This window comes from Haematobia irritans, chromosome 4 (assembly GCF_050003625.1).
Source record: "Haematobia irritans isolate KBUSLIRL chromosome 4, ASM5000362v1, whole genome shotgun sequence".
NCBI classification, from domain to species: domain Eukaryota; kingdom Metazoa; phylum Arthropoda; class Insecta; order Diptera; family Muscidae; genus Haematobia; species Haematobia irritans.
This window is the reverse complement of record NC_134400.1, coordinates 117,931,898-117,949,902: the sequence shown is the minus strand read 5'-3', so window position 1 is coordinate 117,949,902 and position 18,005 is coordinate 117,931,898. Positions and strand designations below refer to the sequence as shown.

Genomic DNA, 18,005 nt, shown 5'->3' with positions numbered 1-18,005 from the left:
GATTTGACCTCCGGAGCCTTTTGGAGGAGCTAAATTCATCCGATCCGGTTCAAATGTGCAACGTGGTGTTAGTATATGGTCTCTAACATCCATGCAAAAATTGGTCCACATCGGTTCACAATTATATATAGCCCCCATATAAACCGATCCCCAGATTTGGCTTGCGGACTCTCTAATGGAAGCAAATTTCATCCGATCCGGTTGAAATTTGGAACATGGTGTTAGTATATGGTCTCTAACAACCGTGCCAGAATTGGTCCATATCGGTCCATAATTATATAAAGCCCACATATAAACCGTTCTCCAGATTTGAACTCCGGAGCCTCTTGGAGGAGCTAAATTCATCCGATCCGGTTCAAATGTGCAACGTGGTGTTAGTATATGGCCGCTAACAACCATGCCAAAATTGGTCCATATCGGTCTATAGTTATATATAGCCGATCTCCAATCACACAAAAATTGGTCCATATCGGTTCATAATCATGGTTGCCACTCGAGCCAAAAATAATCTATCAAAATTTTATTTCTATAGAAAATTTTGTCAAAATTTTATTTCGTTATTGTTGTTTTTGATCTCAGCTTAAAACCATGCATTGACTAAACTACAAGTGTAGCTTAACCAACAGAGGAAAAGTATGCTTGTCAAATTTACTTGGGCAAAGCTCTATTTTATTTATTTATTTATTTATTCATGTCTATGGATATAAATTTCCTTACAGACAAACAAAAATAAACTTAATACTAGAAATATATTAAATCCAAAATTTCTCTAAATTTAGATAATGATAAGCAAAAATCAAGATCATTTTTGGAGATATTATTGAATTCCATTAACGCACGACAAATTGGTTCATTAGCCGAATAATTAGTTCTGTGTATATGTGTAGAAAAAATACTTATATTACGCAGTACTCTACAAGGTACATTAAAAGTGATTAATTCTAATAGATAAGGACAATCAACCATACCACAAATAATCTTATAAAGAAAAATCTGCGATAGATAAGCCCTCCTATTTTTAAGAGTTTTCAAATGGATCAGACGACATCTCTCAATGTAAGTTGGAGCAGGATTAGAAAAGGCAATGTTACGCAATGCAAAGCGTAAAAATCTCCTCTGAATTCCTTCTATTCTATTAGAATGAACCTCATAGAAAGGGTTCCAAATAAACGAACAATATTCAAGGTTAGATCTAACTACCGACGAATAAATTAGTTTAATAGAATACGGATCTGAAAAATTCTTGCAATTTCTCTTTATAAACGCTAATAATGAGTACGCTTTTGGAATGATTGCATTAATATGGCTAACAAAAGTAAATTTCGAGTCAAATATAACCCCCAGATCCTTAACTTCATTTACTCGTTTCAACTTATGGCCACATACGCTGTAATCAAAATAAACAGGGTATCTGCTTTTAAAATATGAAATTGAGCAGCATTTATCAATATTCATCTCTAAGAAATTTGAAGAACACCAACGAGCAATAGATAATAAGTCCTCTTGAAGACGACGAATGTCAGATATTGAATTTATACGCAAGAAAATCTTCAAATCATCTGCATACAATAAAACATTCGAAAACTTAACACAGTAATGAATATCATTAATAAACAAAGCAAAAAATAAAGGTCCCAAGATACTCCCCTGTGGGACCCCAGAAGTAGATTTATAGATATATGAGCAGTGGTCATCAATGCAAACAAAGTAACTCCTATCTATCAAGTATGATCTGATCCAATCAAGGAATTTAGAATGAAATCCTAAAGAAAATAATTTCCCAAGTAGCACATGGAGAGATACCTTATCAAAAGCTTTCGAAAAGTCTGTGTAAATAGTATCAACTTGTAACCCAATTTCGAAACTAGATATGCAATAATTACTAAAGACCGCCAAATTCGTCACGGTAGAGCGACCACGGATGAAACCATGTTGGTATGGTGATATTGCAGATCTCGCAACAAAATACAGTTTTTCAAACACTATGTGTTCAAATATCTTACTAATATTGCACAATTTAGAAATTGGTCTGTAATTTGATATATCATCTTTAGCGCCTGATTTATGTACAGGAGTAATCGCAGCTAACTTCCAACGCTCAAGGAAAACTCCATGTCTCAGGGACATGTTAAATAACATTAGCAATGGATCTGCCAAAGATACTTGACAATTTTTTATAAAGAATCCACATAATCCATCTGAGTCAATACGAAAAGAAGGTTTCAATTTAGATATACCAAAGAAAATATCATCCATATTTAATTCAAGGGACCCAAAATCAATTACAGAATCTAAATGATTATCATAAAAGGTACCATTTCCATGGGATGTAAAATTAGAACAAAAAAAATTGGCGAACAAGTCAACCGTTTCATCTATAGAATTAGAAACAACAGAGTCTAAGAACATAGCATTAGGATACTCAGAACAAGTTCGTTTAGAATTAACATAATGCCAAAACGACTTCGGATCTGATCGCATGCTGGTTTCAATATTCAGAATGTACTGTTTATATAAGAATTTATTAAAAAAATTAAACTCTCTTAAGCAACTTTCATACATTTGCTTATTATAAACACTTTTATCAAACTTATAAAGCCTATAGTATTTATTTCGCCTATTTTTCAATGTTTTTAAGCCCTTCGTATATCAAGACAACTTGTATACTTTAGGACTAAAGCGGCGAACATTGCTAGCTATTATCCCGTCCAAAATCATTAAGAAATTTTCATAACAATCTATAAGACTAAAATTCTGAAAAATCTCAATCCAATTAATATCTCCAAGTAGATCATTGATAATATTGAAATTACAATTTTTAAAATCAAAACCTTGAGAAAAATTAATTCGCTTAGAAAATACATAAAATTCAATTGAAATTTCTAAAGAAACATTTACAAAACGGATCTACTGATTCATTAATGTCAAATTTAAGTTTATCACTAATAAATACAAGATCTAGTATCCTAGACAAGCGATTATAAAATCTATTAATTTGAATAAGACTAAGCGAGAAAAAACCGTCAATAACATCAATTTCATGTGCCTTATTAACATTAGCTGGATACATTATATTAGAGTTATCAGCTGGCGACCAAATGACACTACTAAGATTGAAATCGCCAAAAACAATAAATTCTGATTCAGAAAAAATTGAATACAAGTCTATAACATTTTGGATATGAGCATTATACAACAAGTCATTACTATTGGGTGGAATGTACGAGACAACTAAAATCAAATCACCATACTTCCCAGTCAACGAAACACTTAATTGGTCTAGCAGTGTATCAGCATTGGGTAGAACCACTTGAGAAGATATAAACACTCTCCTTACCGCTATTAAAACACCACCTCCTTTAAGGCACTTAGTTTTATGGAAATCTCTGTCCTTCCGATATATTTGAAATAATTTCGAATCAAAAAGCTCCTCATCAGCAAAATCTCCATTTAACCACGTTTCAATAAGAATAATTACATCAAACTCCGATTCAATAGAGGCATTAAAAATAGTATTCAGTTTAGTACGCATTCCTCCAACATTCTGATAATATATTTTGAGACTATGAAATTTTTGAGAACAGTTCATCAAGCTTTTGTCACTATAGGCCACTCTTTCTGGAAAAAATCAAACGGGCGAACTCGAACATCAGACGGCCACAAAGATGGATTGAAGAGTTCCTTATATAAACTAGCAGCAATTCCCAATTTAAATGAGACTCGCTTTAATGTACTTAAATCAATATCCTTCTTCACTAATTTGTAGCATTCCATATTACTTTTATGAACAGAAGTGTGCTTTTGAACATAGTCAAGAATTTGTTCAGTCGACACATTGGGTTTAAAAAACGACAAATGAACCCATTTTTTACTACAAACAACATCCAATTCATCATTGTAATTATCTCCAAATACAACACGTTTGCGATTCCTCTTCTGAACTTTAGTCCAATTCAAATTGTTCACTGGGATATGATCATTATTATCTGAGAGAGCAGCAGCAGCAGACGTAGAAGCTAAAACGTTTAAACTGCTCTCTCGCACGCTCTCAATATTCAAAACATCTGTATCATTTACATTGTTTGGCATATTTACATGATCATTCTCATGATCATCATTGACAGCAGACTGCGACGCAGAGGCAGAAACACTCGATGATAATGGTGGATGTATATCAATAGCAGTAACCAAACATGTGGACGAACCATCGTTAACAGCAGCACCCTCATCATTCTCATCAGCACAAGCAACAATAGTTTGAGGCAAAACCGAACAATGGGAACTGGAGGAATGCAAATCAACGAGTACATTACTCTCTCCACTAATTCCATCAGTGCAATTTGTTGTTTTAAACATTTTGCTAAGCGAATTAACTTGAGTTTTCAACTCTCTTATCTCATTTGTTAGTATGGAGATAGAAGCAATTAAATCTTTAGACACAGCAACACAATCATTACAGTTGAAAACAATGTTTTTCGATGACTTTAAAAGCTTGAAATCATTTTCATTAACTATCCCAGCACACAGTCTATGATATTTCTGACGGCAAATTCTACATCCGACGAAAACATTGCCAGAAAGCCGCTTAAAACATTTTCCGCAAATCGAATTTATATCCGCAGACATAGCAAAACAACTTATCCAATAGACGGTCAGAGAGAGACTGTGTTTCGGAATTACCACATTCCTCATCAGCGTCCTCTACTTGCAGCAAAACTATCAACCAATTATCAGAATAAATTCGAGTAATTCACTCAACCCAAAGTGAACTACACTTGAACCTTCCGAAAAAGGGTTTGATAGTCGGCTACTGCCTGAAAAAATTTTCAAGCATATCTCTTTTCCTTTGCCAAACTCAAATCATCGATTTGAATGTAGTTGGCTGGGTTTGTTTTTGAGCGTGCTTCCTCTATCTTCTTTCGTTTTGTTTGCTATTGTTGGTTTCTCTCCAATCGTTATTGTTGTTTTTGATCTCAGCTTAAAACCAAGCATTGACTAAACTACAAGTGTAGCTTAACCAACAGAGGAAAACAGCTGTACATCCAACCATCTTGCAGTCTATAGGGCTTTGCTCAAGTAAATTTGACAAGCATACTTTTCGTCTGTTGGTTAAGCTACACTGGTAGTTTAGTCAATGCTTGGTTTTAAGCTGAGATCAGAGTTAAAATTTGTTCTCCGGAGGTCATACTCGTATGAGTCAATCTCGGTCGGAAGATTTGTATGGGAGATATATATAAATCTGAACCAATGTCCACTAAATTTTGCACACTTGACTATATTACTAATACTGACCACACTTCGTTAAAATTTTGCAAAAACATAAATTGTTGGGCCCATATCTCGCGAGCCATAAAAGATATTCGCAAACGCTCGCTAGGTTGTTTGTAGGGGTTTAAAAGAACTATCTTTATCCGTTCCAAAGTTACAGAATTATTTCCACAAAAAAAAAATCGATTTGGAACCACTGTGCGGCAATCAGTGCTTCGATCTCATACAACAAATGGACAAAAATAGAAGGAGGCATCGTAGGAAAGCAAAAGGTGTGGTGAAAGTGAACTCTGTTAATGGTGCAAGAAGCAAAATTGGGAGATCGATCCATATGGGGGCTATACCAAAACATACCGATACACTTCATTTTCGACACACATATTTGTGGTCCTAAAATAATTACAGATTTCCAATTTCAGGAAAATCGGATTGAAAATACGGTTTCTAGAAGCCCAAGAAATAAAATTGGGAGATCGGTCCATATGGGGGCTATACCAAAACATGGACCGATACACCTCATTTTCGACACACTTATTTATAGTCCTAAAATACCTCTAGAATTACAATTTCAGACAAATCTGATAAAAAATACGGTTTCTAGAAGCCCAAGGCCCCAAATCGGGGGGTCGGTTTATATGGGCTATACCAAAACATGGACCGATATATCATAGACACTTTTTTCTAGAAAAAGTTTCACAGACACTTTTTTCTGGAAAAATGTCTGAGAGACAATTTTTTCTAGAAAAAAGTCTCACCGAATGTTTTTGCGGAACAAAAGTTTCGAAGACACCGTTTTTTAAAGTCTCACCGACTTTTTTTAACTTTTCCTTAAAATAGTCTCACAGACACTTTTTTGGAAAAAGTCTTACAGATGCCTTAAAAAAAATCTCACAGACACTTTTTTTCTAGAAAAAATATCACCGACATTTTTTTGGAAAGAGTATCACCGACACTTTTGTGGAAAAAACTCACAGACATGAAAAAAGTCTCACATACCCTTTTTTGGAAAAAGTCTCACAGTCACTTTTTTTTGGAAGAAACTCTCATCGACACGTTTCCTTAAAAAATCTCACCAACACTTGTTTTTGGAACAAATCTCTCGGACACTGCAAAAAAGTCTAGCTGAAACTTTTTCCTTAAAAAAGTCTCACGGACACATTTTTCTGGCAAAAAGTATCACAGACACTTTTTTCTAGAAAAAAGTCTCACAAACACTTTTTTCTTTAAAAAAAAAGTCTAGCTAAAACACTTTTGCTTAAAAAAAGTCTCACAGACACTTTCTTTTTGGCAAAAAGTCTGTGAAACTTTTTTTGAAAGTCTCACCGACACGTTTTTTGTAACAAAAGTCTTCTCGACACTTTTCCTTAAAAAAAGTTTCGCAGACACTTTTTTTGGAAAAAAGGACTCTCAGACATTTTTTCTAGAAAAAATTCTCACCAACACTTTTTAGATAAAAGTCTCACAGACACTGTTTCGTGGCCAAAAGTCTATGAAACTTTTTTGGAAAAATATCTCACAGACACTTTTTTGAAAAAAGTCTCAGCGAATCGTTTTGTGGAACAAAAGACTCATCGATACTTTTCCTCAAAAAAGTTTCGCAGATCCTTTTTTTTAGAAAAAAATTTCACCGACACTTCGTTTGGAAATAAATTTCACACACACTATTTTCTAGAAAAAGTTTCATTGACACTTTTTTCTGGAAAAAAGTCTGACAGACACTTTTTTTGGAAAAATCTCAAAAACACGGTTTTTGTGGAAAAAAAGACTCACTGACACTTTTTCCGCACAAAAGTCACACAGACACTTTTTTCCGAAAAAAGTATCACTGGCACTTTCTTCTAGAAAAAGTCTCAAAGACTTTAGAATTGTCGCTTGTTATACAATTTAATTAAATTTTTCTTAAATTAATCTAAATTTTGTAAAATCATACAAAATTTTCCTTCCTGGTGCATTGAAAGAAGAGTTTTCTTTTCTGAAGAACGAAATTTGAGACGAGCGATGTTTTCTTTTGACGGCAAGTAATTTTCTTTAGAAGCAAATAAAAAGTATTATGGCGATTTCGATTGGGGAAAAAGGTGCAACATTCTCAAAATTGATAACAAAATATGAAGGACACTGTCATTGCTTTTGGGTCCTGTATCTCTCACAATATTATGAATTAACAATAACTTTGAAATGCCACTATCATTTGGGCGAAAATACATTGACGGAAAAAGTAGTGTAACACCAAGGCAATATATTTTTTGCGAAACGAAAACGCCCTTAGAGACAACCGTTGCATCGCTTGTCACAAATTCGGGTTTATGTGTTCGTGAAAAAAAAAACACTTTATAATAAAAGGGAATTTGGTTTGTCTGAAATTTCGTTCCGGAGGAAAGTATTTTTTCTAAGTCCCATCTTTTGGTATACCGATCGTCTTAGAATTAAATTCTGAGTCGATTTAGTGATGTCTGTCTGTCCGTGGGTCTACTCAGGTATTTTTGTGTACAAAGTACAACTTGCATCTTATGTGCGATCGTCGTCAAATTTAGCATATGAGCTTACTTTGGCTCATAGACGATCCCTAATGATTTTGGTTCAGATTTAGATATATCTATCGATCTGGTTTAATTGGCGTGTTTATGAAACGAACTTCTTCAAATTTCGTACATCTAAGTTTTTTGTGAGTCCCGTGAGACTAGCAAAATATCAGCAAAATCGGTTCAGATTTAAATGTAGGTCCCATATATCTCTTTTGCCCGATATGCACTTGGCCCAGAGTTTCATTTTGATTTGCTTCAAATTTGTACAAAAAGTAAAACTGATTGTATCATCGGCTCCATGAAATAAGTCCCCAAAATGGAAAATGAATAAGTTCCCAACATTGGGGACTTATTTCATTATGAAAAAAAAAATATGAAATTATACCCCAAAATATTAAATAAATCCCTAAAACTCAAAATGAAATATATCCCCAGTATTTTGAGGACTTATTTCGTAAAAACAATAATACAAAATTGATAAATTAAATTTGTTATTTCTTCATTTTAGTTCATAAAAATTTCAACATCTTACCGAGATAGTAGTATAATTATTTGGGTATATTATTGTAAAGAATTTTCGATTGAAGTTCATCAATATGGATAATCGTACCTGCCCAATCGCTTTGATATGATATCAGCCAGCAGTCTCATTTGACATTCGCTACAAATTTATAAATATCTGCGAGGCATAACCGCGAGATTAGGAGTCTTATCCCTACGCACTGCACATTCATTAACCGAGTTTGGATACACGTCCACGTCGTTATTCTCTTCATCATCGGATGATGTATCTCCTGCATTCTGCGCGTATATATCTGGAATCATAACAATAATATTTTATGGTCGTTTATTACGCCGTATAACATAAAGATTCAAACAGAAAATGCGAATAATGGATAAGAGAATAGGTTAGGTTAGATGGCAGCCCGATGTAAAAGGCTCACTTAGACTATTTTCAGTCCATTGTGATACCACATTGGTGAACTTCTCATTTATCTCTGAGTGCTGCCCGATTCCATGTTAAGCTCAATGACAAGGGACCTCCTATTTATAGCCGAGTCCGAACGGCGTTCCACATTGCAGTGAAACCACTTAGAGAAGCTTTGAAACCCTCAGAAATGTCACCAGCATTACTGAGGATAAGAGAATAAAATGATATATATTTAAATGAACTATACTCTATTGAAGACTTTTATCGGTTGAAAAATTCACGCGAATTTTTATACCCTCCCCCATAGGATGGGTATATTCAACATTGTCATTCCATTTGTAACACATCGAAATATTGCTCTAAGACACCATAAAGTCGATTTAAGCATGACCGTCCGTCCGTCCGTCTGTTAACGTTAACTCCCGAACGAAACAAGCCGATCCCCAAAAATAATCTACCAAAATTTTGTCAAAATTTTATTACTATAGAAAAATTTGTCAAAATTTTATTACTATACAAAATTATGTCAAGATTTTATTTCTACAGAAAATTTTTCTGCTATAGAAAAATTTGTCAAAATTTTTTTGCTATAGAAAATTTTGTCAAATTTTTTTGCTATAGAAAATTTTGTAAATTTTTTTTGCTATAGAAAATTTTGTCAAAATTTTTTTGCTATAGAAATTTTTGTCAAAATTTTTTTGCTATAGAAAATTTTGTCAAAATTTTATTTCTATAGAATATTTTGTCAAAATTTTATTTCTATAGACAGTTTTGTCAAAACTTTATTTCTATAGACAATTTTGTCAAAATTTTATTTCTATAGAAAATTTTGTCCAAATTTTATTTCTATAGAAAATTTTGTCAAAATTTTATTTCTATAGAAAATTTTGCCAAAATTTTATTTCTATAGAAAATTTTGTCAAAATTTTATTTCTATAGAAAATATTGTTCGCATTTTGTTTCTATAGAAAATCTTGTTAAAATTTTATTTATATAGAACATTTTATCAACATTTTATTGCTATAGAAAATTTTGTCAAAATTTTATTTTTCTAGAAAATTTTGTCAAAATTTTATTTCTATAGAAAATTTTGTCAAGATTTTATTTCTATAGAAAATTTTGTCAAAATTTTATTTCTATAGAAAATTTTGTCAAAACTTTATTTCTATAGAAAATATTGTTCGAATTTTATTTCTATAGAAAATCTTGTTAAAACTTTATTTATATAGAACATTTTATCAACATTTTATTGCTATAGAAAATTTTGTCAAAATTTTATTTCTCTAGAAAATTTTGTCAAAATTTTATTTCTATAGAAAATTTTGTCAAGATTTTATTTCTATAGAAAATTTTGTCAAAATTTTTCTGCTATCGAAAATTTTGTCAAATTTTTTTGCTATAGAAAATTTTGTCATATTTTTTTGTTATAGAAAATGTTGTCAAAATTTTTTTGCTATAGAAAATTTTGTCAACATTTTTTTGCTATAGAAATTTTTGTCAAAATTTTTTTGCTATAGAAAATTTTGTCAATTTTTTTTTTTCTATAGAATATTTTGTCAACATTTTATTTCTATAGACAGTTTTGTCAAAATTTTATTTCTATAGACAATTTTTTGTCAACATTTTATTTCTATATAAGATTTTATTTCTATAGAAAATTTTGTTAAAATTTTATTTCTATAGAAAATTTTGTTAAAATTTTATTTCTATAGAACATTTTGTCAAAATTTTATTTCTATAGAAAATTTTGTCAAAATTTTATTTCTATAGAAAATTTTGCCAAAATTTTATTTCTATAGAAAATTTTGTCAAAATTTTATTTCTATAGAAAATATTGTTCGAATTTTATTTCTATAGAAAATCTTGTTAAAATTTTATTTATATAGAATATTTTATCAACATTTTATTGCTATAGAAAATTTTGTCAAAATTTTATTTCTCTAGAAAATTTTGTCAAAATTTTATTTCTATAGAAAATTTTGTCAAGATTTTATTTCTATAGAAAATTTTGTCAAAATTTTTCTGCTATAGAAAAATTTGTCAAAATCTTTTTGCTATAGAAAATTTTGTCAAATTTTTTAGTTATAGAAAATGTTGTCAAAATTTTTTTGCTATAGAAAATTTTGTCAACATTTTTTTGCTATAGAAATTTTTGTCAAAATTTTTTTGCTATAGAAAATTTTGTCAAAAATTTATTTCTATAGAATATTTTGTCAAAATTTTATTTCTATAGACAGTTTTGTCAAAATTTTATTTTTATAGACAATTTTTTGTCAAAATTTTATTTCTATAGAAGATTTTATTTCTATAGAAAATTTTGTTAAAATTTTATTTCTATAGAACATTTTGTCAAAATTTTATTTCTATAGAAAATTTTGTCAAAATTTTATTTCTATAGAAAATTTTGTCAAAATTTTATTTCTATAGAAAATGTTGTTCAAATTTTATTTCTATAGAAAATTTTGTTAAAATTTTATTTCTATAGAACATTTTATCAACATTTTATTGCTATAGAAAATTTTGTCAAAATTTTATTTCTCTAGAAAATTTTGTCAAAATTTTATTTCTATAGAAAATTTTGTGCAAATTTTATCTCTATAGAAAATTTTGTCAAAATTTTATTTCTATAGGAAATTTTGTTAAAATTTTATTTCTATAGAATATTTTGGCAACATTTTATTGCTATAGAAAATTTTGTCAAAATTTTATTTCTATAGAAAATTTTGTCAAAATTTTATTTCTATAGAAAATGTTGTCAACATTTTATTTCTATAGAAAATTTTGTCAAAATTTTATTTCTATAGAAAATTTTGTCAAAATTTTATTTCTATAGAAAATTTTGTCAAAATTTTATTTCTATAGAAAATTTTGTCAAAATTTTATTTCTATATAAAATTTTGCCAAAATTTTATTTCTATAGAAAACTTTGTCATATATATGTATCTGGAATCATAACAATAATATTTTATGGTCGTTTATTACGCCGTATAACATAAAGAATCAAACAGAAAATGCGAATAACGGATAAGAGAATAGGTTAGGTTAGATGGCAGCCCGATGTATAAGGCTCACTTAGACTATTCAGTCCATTGTGATACCACATTGGTGAACTACTCTTTTATCTCTGAGTGCTGCCCGATTCCATGTTAAGCTCAATGACAAGGGACCTACTTTTTATAGCCGAGTCCGAACGGCGTTCAACATTGCAGTGAAACTACTTAGAGAAGCTTTGAAACCCTCAGAAATGTCACCAGCATTACTGAGGATAAGAGAATAAAATGATATATATTTAAATGAACTATACTCTATTGAAGACTTTAATCGGTTGAAAAATTCACGCGAATTTTTATACCCTCCACCATAGGATGGGGGAGGGTATATTTAACATTGTCATTCCATTTGTAACACATCGAAATATTGCTCTAAGACACCATAAAGTCGATATAAGCATGACCGTCCGTCTGTCTGTTAACATTAACTCCCGAACGAAACAAGCCGATTCCCAAAAATAATCTACCAAAATTTTGTCAAAATTTTATTACTATAGAAAAATTTGTCAAAATTTTATTACTATACAAAATTATGTCAAGATTTTGTTTCTATAGAAAATTTTTCTGCTACAGAAAAATTTGTCAAAATTTTTTTGCTATAGAAAATTTTGTCAAATTTTTATTTCTATAGAAAATATTGTTCAAATTGTATTTCTATAGAAAATTTTGTTAAAATTTTATTTCAATAGAACATTTTATCAACATTTTATTGCTATAGAAAATTTTGTCAAAATTTTATTTCTATAGAAAATTTTGTTAAAATGTCATTTCTATAGAAAATTTTGTCAAAATTGTATTTCTATAGAAAATTTTGTCAAAAAAGAGAAAGAAAAAACTAACCGGCCGTATATACTTTTTTCCTTATAATTCAGATATGTTCGGAAGATTCCGAAAAGGTGTTCAACATTACATACTACCATATTAAATTAAACTGTAAAATGTTTCTTATTAAAGACTTAAAGTCAGAAAAGAACAGTGCTTGATGTTGTCGGTTCAAAAATAATTTTTTAAACCCTCCACCATAGGATGGGTGTCACTCCGTTTGTAACACATCGAAATATTGATCTAAGACCCCATAAAGTATATATATTCTGGGTCGTGGTGAAATTCTGAGTCGATCTGAGCATGTCCGTCCGTTCGTCTGTTGAAATCATGCTAACTTCCGAAAGAAACAAGCTATCGACTTGAAACTTGGCACAAGTAGTTGTTATTGATGTAGGTCGGATGGTAGTGCAAATGGGCCATATCGGTCCTTTTTTACGTATAGCCCACATATAAACGGACCCCCAAATTTGGCTTGCGAGGCCTCTAAGAGAAGCAAATTTCATCCGATAGGGCTGAAATTTGGTACATGTTGTTAGTATATGGTCTCTAACAACCATGCAAAAATTGGTTCACGTCGGTCTATAATTATATATAGCCCCCATATAAACCGATCCCCCGATTTGGCTTGCGGAGCCTCTAAGAGAAGCAAATTTCATCCGATCCGGCTGAAATTTGGTACATGATGTTAGTATATGGTCTCTAATGACCATGCACAAATTGGTCCATACCGGTCCATAATTATATATAGCCCCCATATAAATCGATCCCCAGATTTGGCTTGCGGAGCCTCTAAGAGAAAAAAATTTCATCCGAGCCGGCTGAAATTTGGTACATGATGTTAGTATATGGTCTCTAATGACCATGCACAAATTGGTCCATATCGGTCTATAATTATATATTGCCCCCATATAAACCGATCACCAGATTTGACCTCCGGAGCCTCTTGGAAGACCAAAATTCATCTGATTCAGTTGAAATTTGGTACGTGATGTTAATATGTGGCCTCAAATACCCATGCAAAAATTGGTCGATATCGGTCCATAATTATATATAGGCCCCATATAAACCGATCCCCAGATTTGACCTCCGGAGCACTTTGGAAGTGCAAAAATACTTCCCATTCGGTTGAAATTTGGTACGTGATGTTAGTATTCAACGTTTGCCTCCAATCCTTTATATTTGCTTTTAAAGACAATTTGTTAGCTTTAACAGAAATCTTTGTTTGTCTAAAATATCGTTCACTCTTCAGTGTATATCTCCTTCTCAACCTCAAGTTGACTTTACAATTCCGTCATTTCTCTACAATAATTGTGTGAACATTAATTACGATGGAGAGCTTAATTTAATTTGCATTTTTGCTATGATAACATTGGCTTTGCTCATTTATTCTTTGTCTCTTTGCCCTGTTTCGTTGCTTCCACCTATTCAGCTTTGAGGGCTTTTTATTCACAACTTTATCAACGATTTTCGCTTTATAGTTACAATCTGAGAAATGGTTCGTCGGTTCTTGTTAATTGTGGATTTTGTTTTGATATGCAAATTATGGTGAAAATGTGGTCTGTTTTATTGAAATGGAAAACTGGACAGCCGCTCAGCAATAACAACAACAGCATTACTGTCATAACTAAGAACAACAACAAAACCAGTATAAGTTAAAAACTAAGCTAAAACTCATCCATGTATGGCCATGCAATTAGTTTGGAGGTGCAATAAGTTTCTTCTATTTTCCAAAGGTAATTAACATGAAACGATCACAGTTGGTTTGGTGCTCACTTACGCATGCAAATTTGATGGAAACTTTGTTTAAAACAAAAAAGTTCATATTTTAAATATTTGCCTCTCGGCCAAAGACAACATTCGCACAAGATTCAAAAATAACATATCGCATATCAGTAGCTTGTTTCGTATGAAAGATGGTGTGATTTCAGCAGACGGACGGACATCGCTAAATCGACTCAGAATTTTACTAGGTCCGTCAGTCTGTATTTTAAGGGATCTGAGACCAATATATCGATGTGTTATAAATGGAATGACAAAGTTAATTGATCACATCCTATGGTAGAGAGTATAAAAACATACAAATATTTGCTTAGATTTCATTTACTTCCAATAAATACCCACACTGAAAAAGCAGTGAATCCACCAAGAAGAAAATTTTTGGAAAATTTTAGACAATTTATATTATTTTTAGAAAATTTTAACTAACTAAACAGTATTATTAAGTCTTACATCACGCCATTATCACAAAAAAAGTACATATTTGTCGACAAATTCAAAAAATTTTAGTACACATTATTAATTTGTTTCACTTGTTAAAAAATTTTGTAGTTTGCCAGCAGCGGAAATAAGCATGTAGCAGGCGTTTTATAATGCCTCCCAACACATGCAGTAGGCGTGCAACACATACGTACTCGCAAGGCGTGTCATTGGCGAGGAGGACTCCACTTACGCTTCTCATAGTAGGGCGGGAAAATATACTGTAAAAAGAGTGCGATTGTTCATTGGGGAGGCATGAAAAACTCCACTGAAAATGCAGGCATTACATAACGCATAAAAAATTGTCATTTTGGAATAAGCCCAGACAAAAAAATAACAAGTATAAACGGCCGTAAGTTCCGCCAGGCCGAAGCTTATGTACCCTCCACCATGGATTGCGTAGAAACTTCTACTGAAGACTGTCATCCACAATCGAATAAATCGGGTTGCGGTAACACTTGCCGATGGCAAGGTATCTTAACAATTCCTAACAACGTCTTCTAAATTGCAAGGTAAGCCATACGTGGTATATATTAAACTAAAAATTGCCTAAATACGTATACAATTAAGATTTACAAAATTTTTTATAGAAATAAAATTTTGAAAAAAGTTTCTATAGAAATAAAATTTTGACAAAATAATATTTTGACAACATTTCTATAGAAGTAAAATTTTGACAAAATTTTCGATAGAAATAAAATTTTGACAAAATTTCTATAGAAATAAAATTTTGACAAATTTTTTTATAGAAATGAAATTTTGAAAAAATGTTCTATAGAAATAACATTTTGACTCAATTTTCTACAGAACAAAAATTTTGACAAAATTTTCTATAGAAATAAAATTTTGACAAAATTTTCTATAGAAATAAAATTTTGGCAATATTTTCTATAGAAATAAAATATTGGTAGATTATTTTTGGCTCGAGTGGCAACCATAATTATCAACCGATATGAACCAATTTTTGTGTGATTGGGGCTATATAACTATAGACCAATTTTTGCACGGTTGCTAGAGACCATATACTAACACCACGTTCCAAATTTCAACCGGATCGGATGTATTTTGCTTCTCCAAGAGGCCCGGAGATCAAATCTAGGGAACGGTTTATATGGGGTCTATATATCAGTATGGACCGATATAGACAATTTTGGAATGGTTATTAGTAACCATATAATAACACCACGTACCAAATTTCAACCGGATCGGATGAATTATGCTCCTCCAAGAGGCTCCGGAGGTCAAATCTGGAGAACGTTTTATATGGAGGCTATATATAATTATGGAACGATGTGGACCAAGTTTTGCACAGTTGTTAGAGATCATATACTTACACCATGTACCAAATTTCAACCGGATCTGATAAATTTTGCTCCTTCAAAAGGCTCCGGAGGACAAATCTGGGGATCGGTTTATATGGGGGCTATATATAATTATGGACCGATGTGGACCAATTTCCGCATGTTTATTAAAGACCATATACTTACACCATGTACCAAATTTCAACCGGATCGGATGAATTTTGCTCCTCCAAGAAGCTACGCAAGCCAAATCTGAACGTCGGTTTATATGGGGGCTATACGTTAAAGTGGTCCGATATGGCCCATACCATCCGACCTACATCAATAACAACTACTTGTGCCAAGTTTCAAGTCGATAGCTTGTTTCGTTCGGAAGTTAGCGTGATTTCAACAGACGGACGGACGGACATGCTTAGATCGACTCAGAATTTCACCACGACCCAGAATATATATACTTTATGGGGTCTTAGAGCAATATTTCGATGTGTTACAAACGGAATGACAAAGTTAATATACCCCCATCCTATGATGGAGGGTATAAAAATGAGCAAAATAAAAAGAAAACTTAGTTGAAACTATTCAAGAGGCTTTGCAGCATATGCTGAATTTTACCGTATACATTTATCTTGCTTAATTCTCTTGCTTTTGTGTCGTTAACATTGAACATTTAATCAGCTGGGGAAAAAATTGGGCATTAGAGAGTTAATATACCCCCCATCCTATGGTGGAGGGTATAAAAACAACCATCCATTTTTGTATACCCACCACCATAGAATGGTGATGGGGGTATAATAAGTTTGTCATTCCGTTTGTAACACATCGAAATATCGATTTCCAACTATATAAAGTATATATATTCTTGATCAGGGAGAGATTCTTAGACGATATAACCATGTCCGTCTGTCTGGCTGTCTGTCTGTTGTAATCACGCTACAGTCTTCAATAATGAAGCAATCGTACTGAAATTTTGGACAAACTCGTCTTTTGTCTGCAGGCAGGTCAAGATGGGCTATATCGGTCCAGGTTTTGATATTGTGCGCATATAAACCGACCTCCCGTTTTATGGTCTTGGGCCTATAGAAACCGTAGTTTTTAACCAATTTGCTTGGAATTCAAAATCTAGGGTGTTTTAGGACCATAAAGAGGTGTTCCAAAAATGGTGAGTATCGCTCCAGGTTTTGATATAGTCCCCATATAAACCGACATCCCGATTTGGGGTCTTGGAACAATAGAATCCGTAGTTTTTAACCAATTTGCCTGAAATTGAAAATCTAGGGGTGTTCTAGGACCATAAAGAGGTGTGTAAAAAATGGTGAGTGTCGGTCCATGTTTTGGTATAGCCCCCATATAGAGCGATATCCCGAATTTATGTCTTGGGATTCTAGAATCCATAGTTTTATCTAATTTGCCTGAAATTAGAAATCTATAAGTATTTTAGAAACATAAAGAAGTTTGTCAAAAATTGTGAGTATCGGTCCATGTTTTGGTATAGCCCCCATATAGACCGATCTCCCGATATTACTTCTTGGCCTTATATAAACCGTAGTTTTTATCCAATTTGCCCATAACCATAAGGACGTGTGCCGGAAATGGTGAGAATCGGTCTGTGTTTTGATATAGCCCCCATATAGACCGATATCCCAATTGTACATTTTAGGCTTGTAGAAACCGTAGTTGTTGTCGAATTTGCCTGAAATTGAAAATCTGGACGGTTTTTAGGACTATAAATAGGTGTGAAATGAAATGATGGGTTTCTAGAAACCGTACTTTTTATCCGATTTGTCTGAAATTGTAAATATAATGGTATTTTAGACTCACAAAAACGTGTATCGGATTTAGTTTTATGAATTGC

At 32.1% G+C, this 18,005-nt stretch overlaps 1 long non-coding RNA gene across 1 annotated transcript in view; it reads right to left on the bottom strand.

Moving 5' to 3' along the window:
* LOC142234943 (uncharacterized) overlaps positions 1–18,005 on the bottom strand; it is a 109,836-nt gene that overhangs the window by 74,068 nt on the left and 17,763 nt on the right. Inside the window, exon 2 of the long non-coding RNA XR_012721758.1 lies at positions 8,401–8,605. This is a non-coding gene — a long non-coding RNA (uncharacterized LOC142234943). The remainder of the gene's footprint in view (positions 1–8,400; positions 8,606–18,005) is intronic.